The sequence below is a fragment of the Takifugu rubripes genome, chromosome 2 (assembly GCF_901000725.2).
Source record: "Takifugu rubripes chromosome 2, fTakRub1.2, whole genome shotgun sequence".
Lineage (NCBI taxonomy): Eukaryota > Metazoa > Chordata > Actinopteri > Tetraodontiformes > Tetraodontidae > Takifugu > Takifugu rubripes.
In genome coordinates this window covers 8,272,698-8,282,157 of record NC_042286.1, presented here as the reverse complement: position 1 = coordinate 8,282,157, position 9,460 = coordinate 8,272,698, and the positions used below count along the sequence as shown (strand labels likewise).

The window sequence follows — 9,460 nt, the reverse complement described above, 5'->3', positions numbered from 1 at the left end:
GCCATCAAAGCGGAGAAGGTGGAGGCGCCGTTTTGTTCCAATGGCAAATCCGCCGCTTTCAATTGCGAGGGCGGGGGTTTAGGGAGGGGGCTCAGAGGGTAAAACGTGTCACCCTTTCACATTCATGTCTTTTCAGCGCTTCTTTCACTGTCCGTCTCTGAGCGTGAATGCAGAATGCTCTTGCAGGAGGCTTACAGTCCCAGAGTCGGTCCTGGAGATTGGAGCGTTCAAGGCCCGTCCTTGAGTGGGGCAGGAGAGCGTTCCTCAATCACCGAGGCAGGCGCCACGGTTGCCTAATCCTTCTGCAGGGCCACCTATCATCAACCGGCTGATGCTTTGGAATGCACTGAGCTGGGATGGGGCCTCGGCTGAGGGGTCAAAGGGCAACAAGAAGACGGAATGAACTCGGAGGGAAGCGACAGTTGGAGCAATACTAATTCCGACTGGTCCTGTAAAGCGAGGCGATATTTCAGACGTCCGGACCGTCAACTCGCCTCAAACGCTTCCTCCTTCCTGGCGTTTCCTGGCTGACGGATTCATTGGGAGCTGAAAGGAGCGGTAAGTTGAGAATATCGTGCGCGACAGCAGCGGCGCCAGAAGAGCTGCACTTGGCTGCCGGTGTGTTTTCTCTGAACAGAGTCACTCGGATAATTAACCTGTGCATTACCTTCCCCGCTGATAGGAGGCACCACGCGCGCGGGTTCAGCGCGTCACGGAGATTGATCTCGGGAGCGCTGGGATGGGAGAGGAAGGAAGCCTCGCCGCTTGGCAGACGGCGCCGTACCTGTCAATTTTCGCATTCTGTTCAGTCTACCAGGTTCAGAGAGAGCCTCATTTCCTAGATTGGCTCGGGAATGAGGCTGGCAGACGAACAGAATAAGAAGTGAAGTTACAAGATGCTCCCTCGCTGGTCCCGTGGAGCGGCAAACTTTCTGAGGCATGAGCAGCTCCCGACCTCGGCGGTGGGCTGAAGCCACAGCTGGGGGGCTGCAGCCCCAGACGTGTGAATAATTCTCACATAGGAATGTCTTTTTTTGCATGAAAAACAATGAGCAACCTTCCAGCTAAGGCTTTTGCTAACCATTTCACAGCATATTGCTCATCTTTAGTCGCTGAAACAATCCTGTCGTCTGTGCAGGCTCCATTACCAGGAAGTGGGGACATGGTGATGGACTTGGACACACCAGCGCAGGACCAGCCCGTCCTAAAACCGGGCCAATCGGACCTGCAGGAGGAGGTCTGGCTCCACCTGTCAGCTGTACCAGCTGCTGTTGGCACCAACATCAGCACTTTTCTTCGCCAGGAAGTGCCCTCTTTCTGAATTTCCGCATGTGAAGCGTGTTGTTTCCAGTGTATCGTGAAGCAGGCATGATTATTTATTTTCATATTATTTCGCCTAAAGTGCCGGTGTGATGGGCTAACAACGGACAGGACGCCTGTAATCACAGCTCGGTTCTGCAGCTCCAGCGACGTTAGATCAAGCACGTGGGGGCAGCTGCTCTTTGAGCCCAAATGCTTTTGTTGCGCGGCGAAAAATGCTAAATAATTCTCTTTGCTACCCTGCGTGTGCAGGACGGCGGGCTGAAGTTCTGTCCCGTGGCTCAGATCAAACGGCAGGCAGGTTCAGACCAAATGCTCAGGAGGGGAGGGCGCACACGGAATGTGTTTGTCTGTGGTGGGGGTGACGAGCACGTGCACGTTCAAATTTAGGGGAAACAAGGGAAACAGTTTATTAGGTACGAAGAGGAGGCTGCAACACCCGTTTCTTGATGATTAATTTCTGCTGTAACGATCTCAATATTGGACCAGGGTTGCCTTGAAACTGGGCATCAGCCAGCAGGGAGAAATAAACCTGATACTTGAGTTATTTCTGTTGGTTAATGGAGCCCGTCTCAAGATAGAAATGCGCCTGACCACACCTCGTTTTGGGACAAACAAGCCCACCAGCACACAGCTTGGCACAGGCACATTTACTGCTTACACCATGTGGGGGCTGGGCGTGAAAAGCATCGCTGCCTGGGTTGGAAAATCAGCAAAAACACTCGTGCTATGCTAGTTCCTACCCCAAGGTGCAGCCCTACAGTGACGACAGGAGACAATTGAACTGTTTGGAGATGTACATATGGGACGTAAATAAAATTACTTCTGCTTTTCATGTGGCCAAATTCTAAGTTATAATTGAAATCTGCCTCATTTAAATAAATGCATAATGTCTCATCCCCGTTGCTAACTTGCAGTTTCCCTGCTGGTGCTCTGGTCCTCCTCTCTGTGGTTCTCTGTGGGTTTCTGTGGTCCTCCTTCAGTGCCAGGTTAGTTCCTCTCTGGTCCATTTCACGTCTTTTGCTTGGTAATCCGTTTGCATTCACACTATGAATAAACCACACCAGGGTTAATTTACAAGCGAACCGAGACCCACATTTTGAGGCGGACCAGATTTAGCTTGTTTTGTCTGCGCCGAGTGTTTTTTAGAGCTGTAAATCAGGAGCCCGTGCCTTTGTGAACAAGTTAAAAATCATTCTCCACTTCTTTTTCTCCCTCTCACAACACCTTCAACAACCCAGGAATTCTCTCGGGAAATTAAATGAGTCTGTTTTTCTTGCCTGTCGTTCACAGGTGAGGGACTAAAAAGAAGGTTATAAAAAACCCGTCACCGAGCTCTTGGCTTTGAGTGCGACATATTTTTTTGGATTAGCGTCAATGGCGAAACGCGGGAGTGCAGTAACTCACTCAGGAGCATTTTTAAAAATGGATGGAGAAGTTTATTATTGGCCAATAATCCCAGCAGCTGCATTCAGGCAGTCAGTCGATATGAGAAAATATTGGAAAATGATGCAGTGTGTGTTTACCGTGATTGGGTTTGGAGGAGGAATCCAATAAAGATGATGAAGAAGCCTCATCTCCGCACCTCGCAGGGCCGCGCTGGCTGCTAGCGCTCAGCGGAGGAAGAATGCAGGGAGAGGGGAGTGATTACTGTCGTTAAGTTGACAGGAAATGTTGCATCTCCTTGACGTTTAGTAATGATCGCAGCAGCTGGGAACAATAAAACTCCAACACTGAGCAATTATTGGCCTGCTTCACTTACATTGGATAAAAGTAATAATGCACATTATCCCCACATCCTCCTTTTATAGTCGCGCCAGCGAGGGAGCAGAGGCAGCAAATGAGATTTGCCGCGCAGGAAGCTGAGTGGGCCGACGGTTATGATTGACTGGAGGAAGACTTCCTGCAGAGATGCATGATGGGACTGCTCTTCGTCTCCAACTCTCGCAGTCTGACTGGCTTCACACTCCTGTGTTTTATTTCTCGCGATTCAGCCCCGTGCCTTTGGGACGGAGGGGGATGATTAGAAAGTGGAAATGACACCCGGAGAGCGTCGATGGCAGCTGGACGGAAACCACCAGCCGTATGTTACAGCAGAGAGACGGAGGGAAAGAAAGAAGGATTCAATTATCACCTCAACCAAAGTGCAGCTACACTGGTCCATCAAAGGTGGTTTTTGATTTCCAATCAAAAAAATTAGCAAGGATGTTCTATAAGATATTAAATATATTTACAGGAGGGTCAACACAGCATCTCCAATAACTGAGATACTTGCATGTCTTTTAAGAGAGTGGCTGGGTACATGTAGAGAAGCTACAGTTAGCTATGCTTATGCTTCAAAAATTCCTCTCTCCTGCATGAAAACATTGTCCATTAGCAAAAAGAAAAACAAATGCACAATTATTCTTGTTGAAAGTCCGTAAGATGAAACACTAGATTCCCATTGTTATCGCTTTTCATCAGTTTAAAGCTCCATTTATGAATGATTCTACATTAATCCCATATCTGTGTTTCTACAAGCATAAATATAAAGGTGGAGGTGGAGGCTTAAGCCTTGTTTTCCAAATATAAGCGAGAGCTACAGATGACAGAGTGTTGTGACCTTTTTGCTCCTTCTCCATGTGTGTGTCTGCACAAGAGCGGATACGAGCAGCAGAATATTAATGATTGATTAGGCCTGTCGTGGCCACGCATAAATATCCCGTTTGTGCTACAAAGGGCATTTCCTAGTAGCTCTCATCCTCTCCTTTTGATCAAAACTGGCCAGATTCTTTGTAAATGGCTGCGTAGATGTTGCCCTTCAGAAAAGGCACTAAAATGAACCTGTGAGGAGTTCTGGCCATGAAACCCAACAGGGCTTCATTTGTCAGAACGCTCCGAGAACACTTGGCCGCCCTCCTTTTGCGAGGTGTAAATACGGACGGTGGAGGGCTGCGCTGATGTAGCAATACCGCCCAACCTTGACTTTAAAATAGGAAATTCTTTTTTTTTTCATCTTGCTGACTTCCTGTCTGACGCTCTGCAGCGAAGAGGTATTCTGTTCTTCCGAGTGGAGATGGAATAGAAAACAAGCCTTTGCAGAAACACTTCTCACTTCTAGATGTGTTTGTTTCTGTGTGCGTGTGTGTGTGTGTGTGTGTGTGTGTGTGTGCTTATGTCTTCCGGGACACTTCTAGCTCTTTGGAGGGGCTTTCAAGGAAGTTGTTGCTCTTTCAGTCTTTCCTCTCCTCCGCAGGTGGTTTCCCCTCCTGCTCTGGTCATTTCCTTCTCTCGCTTGTTCGTGCCCGCAGTAACATCTGCCCTTGCCTCAGGTGGGGGGGGTGTTGGTGGTAATGGTGGTGGTGGGGGGGTGAAAAAAGTACACACTTGGGCTAATCGAAAAAGTTTTCCAATAAGTCAAACCCCAGCGCTGCATCCTCCTCCTCTGTGTTCACTCATCTCAGAAGGTTGAAGTAGGTAGATGATCGAACGGCGCCAACAAAAATGCGCCGACGCCGTCGGAAGGTCGATGTCATGTTTGTTTGCGGAGTTGTGTCCTTTTATGACTCACGGCTGACTGATGAGTGTGCGGTTCATTCGTATTTAGTGGAGCTGTGTGGAAAGTTCTTCTTTTTATTATTCCCTCCGCTTTGATCCCTGCGCCGGCCGATATAAATGCGACCTATTCACAACAATCTGATGAAAGGAAACCATTTGCGTCACACATTTGCCAATCATTTCAGGTGGCGCGTCCCGTCGCACAGCGAGGGGCGGCAAACTCTCGGAAAGCCAAAAAAAAAAAAAAAATCCCTTTCTGTGTTTCTGTTCCTCTCACCCAAAGTTTTCCTCTCCCTGGCTGGGCAGCCGCAGGTTTCCAAACAAACTAGCTGAAACATGTTGTCTGTGAGTCTGTCCGTCCAGCCCTCCTGCTGGGCACCAAAGCTGCCATCCACAATGTAAGCAGGTGGCGCTGGCATCCCAGGGAGAACGGGCAGAGCATGTGGGCGTCACGCAGGCGATGCCAATCCGAAATTCCCAGCTGACCTCCAAAAAAACCGAGGCTACGGGCTGTGCTCGCCAATCTTGGGCGAACTGGAGCTTCGGCTCCTCCGCGCCTCTTCTTCTTTTGCCGTCACAGCCCATCGAACACACATTATCCGCCTTATTTTGAATCGAATGCCTTTGTCGCTGCTAGCGCGCCCGCGCCTCTGTGTTTGCTTTGTGGGGGTGCTGTTCAGCTGAGCGGGACTAGCAGCAGGCCCCAGGCCAGCCGCCTTCGGTTTGGACGTTAATGAACAGAACAGGAGTGGGCACATCTGATGAGGCTGGCCATGCTGTCATCTGATTTTCATCTGGTGTGTGTGTGAGTGTGTGTGTGTGTGTGTGTGTGTGTGTGTGTGTGTGTGTGTCAGACAACAGGTGCAGACCAGATCTCAATACACTGACAAAATACAGCCTCTGCTGTGCCAACACAGGTGATTTCCTCCTACAAAGGCGCACACAAACACACATCCTTCTGCGTTTCACCATTTATCTACCCCCCCCACCCCCCATCCAATGTTCCGGCCTAAATGACAGTTTGATTACTTACATTGTCAGGAGGGTTCGAGCTTCGCTCTCCCTCATTGATCAACTATAAATCTTTGCCTTTGAGCTGACGAAGTAAAAACCAGTCTAACAGACACCTTTTACACACAGCCTTCAGTCAAACGACTGAGCAATACACGCACACACACACACACACACACACACCCACACAGTGGAGGCTCCGAGTGACAACATCCTGCTCCTCTGGTTGTCAACAGGCCTGAAGCAACAACAGTATTGGCGTGTTCATTAGAATACTACCTGTCTGAGGCTCCCTCAACCACCTGGATCTTCAAACAGAAGCACCTCACGCTAATCTGTCTTCCTGTTCGCCTGTGGCGTACAGGACCCGCGTCCACGCTGACGCGTCACACACCAACCACTGCAGCGTTTCCCCAAATGTCACATTACCGCGCCTCCTAAGCAGGCAGAAGCTAACGAGACCGTGAGGCGGAAAACGTGACTCTGAGGAGTGTATGGCTGTGTGTGTGTGTGTGTGGGAGGGGGGGGTTCATTGCTGCGTCCGAGTCCAAAAATAACAAAGAACAAAGGCGGATAAATGAGTGAGTTTTTCGACAGACTAGCGGTCTTTTGGCAGCAGTGGCCAGGCGGTGGGGGGAGCGACGTGGAGCGCTAGCGGCCCGTCCACACATCTGTCCACGCAGCACGGGGTGGGTTCCAGCGACACCCACAGAAACAGGCTTAACCTTCTCGTCCCCCCACCACCTGTTCATTACTATGGGCCCCCCCGTGGTGCCAACGCCACTCTGCTCCTCTCCTCTCACCCGCTCCCTTGTTCTCGTTCTCTGTCTGTCTGTCGCTCCTCGTTCCAGTTCTCTTTGTTATCTTGGTTTTTTTCCCCCCTCTCTCCAAAAATCGCTTTATAAAATCGTTCTATTTACTTTTTGTAAAATCCAAAACCCTCTCGTCGAAGATTTCGAGGAACCAACAGAAAGAAGGAGAAGGAGCTCAGCTGAAGGACGCAGAGGAGAGAAAAGTGTCGGACTTCCGTGGAAGCGAGGAGGTTTTTCCCGACGATCCTTTGTGAAAGCGCGTCAGCCCACCACCAACTTGGAATCCCCCCGGTGCCTCTTGTCTGCTTTCAGACCCATTTTTCTCCACATTGTTGGTAATTTCAGCGTCCTCGCCCGTGGCATCATTCGCAGTTGGCCCATTTAAATCCCCTCAGAAAATTGCATTTGGAGAAAGGAAATGACAAGATTTAGCTCGCCGCGCTGTGCCAGGATATCCGTGGAAATCAGACATGGGAAAAAAATAAATAAAAATCGGCAAATGTCTCATCACGGCTCCCAAAAAAAGTGCACGCACATACAGAGTTGGCAGGTCTTTGCGTTCTAGATTGAATTATTTGGTTAAGGTAAACCAACAGACGTTTTAATTCACTCGTTTTGAAAATTCCACGTGAATTCGGAGCCTCGCTGGTTCGGGCGACAGCGCAGGGAGAAACAACGTGGCTTTTCCCCCCTCCGTAATGCACCGCTTACTGATTTCAACTGAGACAAATGTGAAAGTAAAACACTCTGTCGGCCGTGCCTGTAAAGAACGCCGTGACCCCGTCATTAAGGCAAAAACCCAAAACATCTATTTTTAAACCCCGTTCGCAGGTTTCACACGCTCACATTTAACGCTGAAACCAACCGGAAATGAAACTAAAGTTGTCTTCCTCTCTGGAGTGTGTGTGCACGTGCGTGCTTGAGCGTGTCCCTCGCGCTCCTCGCCGTCTCGCATTCCGCTTGGACACCTCGGACTCTGCGAGACTCTCCACCTTTTTGACTCTCCTAATTGCTTTTGCGCGTCGGCCACGGCGACGATAAGCACAACCCGGCGACAACATCTCAATTTCCCTCCTCAACCGAGCGAGCATCCTTTCAATTATCCTCCCCGTTTTTTCCCTCTCTCCTCCGCTCCTCCGTTCTCCTGCCTCCAAATAAATTTCATTTCCCTTAAGCCCGCTGCCTCCCAGTATCTGATTGCGTCTCACTCCGTTATCCATGCGTGGTATTATCGGGGAGACAGACCCTCGCTGCTCACCGAGAGGGGAAGGCTAGAGGCCCCTGATTACATACCAAATATCAAGCACCATATTTAAATCTAAAGTAGCTGCCTGTGGGGAATATGGCTGAACCGGTTCAGCTTGTTAGGTTAGTTTGTCGAGAAGGATTTTCCTTCAGTTGTGTGTCTTTGTTACTTAGATCATGTCTGCCTGCTGAGAACGAAGGTGGTGGAGCAGATTTAACCTGAAAACATTATCAGCTTCATAAATTTACTCCAGCTTCGTGTTTTATTGCCTCCCAAAAGCTCAAAGTGATATTATCCCCCTTTAAAAGAGGCATAAAAGTCTCTCGGCGGGTCAGGCTTCGATATTGATGTCGCGCCTTGTCGATTTTCCCACAGAGGACAAACTTGCAGTCTTGTAATAATTACAGAGCAATAAACACACAACAATAAAGTATTCAACAAAGCCCAGATAAGATAGCACCTGAACGCCTGTTTATTGCAACAGGTTCCCACAGTTCACAGCGTTCAAAGGTCTCCCACGCAGCCACAGACGTAACCTCAGCCGCTCCCGATCAAAGCCCACAGCCATGAATTGTGAGTCCGAGTCGACTCACTAGCGTTTGGGCTCCTTCACAGGAGGCGCCTGCTTTCGTTTTCATTTCAGCCCACACAGCCGAAGAAGCTCAGAATTTGTTTCATTTGCAGAGACATTCTGCTCCAGTTTCGCAATTTGCCGAGAGCGTCGTCCTTTTGTTTCAGCTTTTATGTGTGTGAATCCACCTTTGACGGGTTTGATGTGACTTAAAAAGATGTGACAAATGGTTGAAACTTGCACAGAAATAGCAATTCTGAGTTTCCTCATCTGAGCGCCATCACACCGCGATGAGCTGATTTATTTCCACATTCATTATTCGTCTGTGGCCAGATAGCACCACGCTGGTGAGCTCTGTGAATTCAACATTTATCAAAGGCCAAATGAGATCAAAGGATTTTAGCTGCGTTTGTGGAAAATGTTCTGGCTTCCTGCACCATTTTCAGATCTTTTATGGTCATTCTTATATTTTCAGCCTTTTGACTCTTTTTTTTGTAGTTCAACAAGTTTAGTGTGAATAAGGTGAGCAGATAAAGGAGGTTGACTAATGGTCTCCTGGAGATGCTGGGAACTCTTCTTTGTCACCTTTACGATGCCTCTGATAGCGGGTGTGTTCGCCGGCCGTAAAACCTCCCGGTTTGGACTTTATGCAGTGATTCACAGCTATCGGCCTGTTTGTTTCAGCTGTTTTGCTGAAACACTTATCGGTGTGAGAAGAAGTCCGGAGCCGATAGAGACGAGACGCACAGACGGACGGGGCTGTTTTCTCCTTCTTATGTTAACGTGGAACTCTTTTTTTTTTTATATATAAAAAGTGTCAGCGGATGGATGGAAGTGCGACATGTTTTTTAAAAAAAAAACCCCAACATCTCTATAAATGAAGCTGCACTGATGATCTCAGACATTCTCCCTAATTTTGGGCCTAATTCAATCCCCCTCGTCTGCACTCTCGCACGCTGACGA

At 48.9% G+C, this 9,460-nt stretch overlaps 1 long non-coding RNA gene across 1 annotated transcript; it reads left to right on the top strand.

Annotated features, from left to right (window-relative positions):
- Positions 1-3,930, top strand: LOC115247137 (uncharacterized). The gene is made up of 3 exons (XR_003886184.1): positions 1-558; positions 683-2,309; positions 3,132-3,930. It is a non-coding gene; the product is annotated as an uncharacterized lncRNA (long non-coding RNA).
- Positions 3,931-9,460: the final 5,530 nt, after the last annotated feature.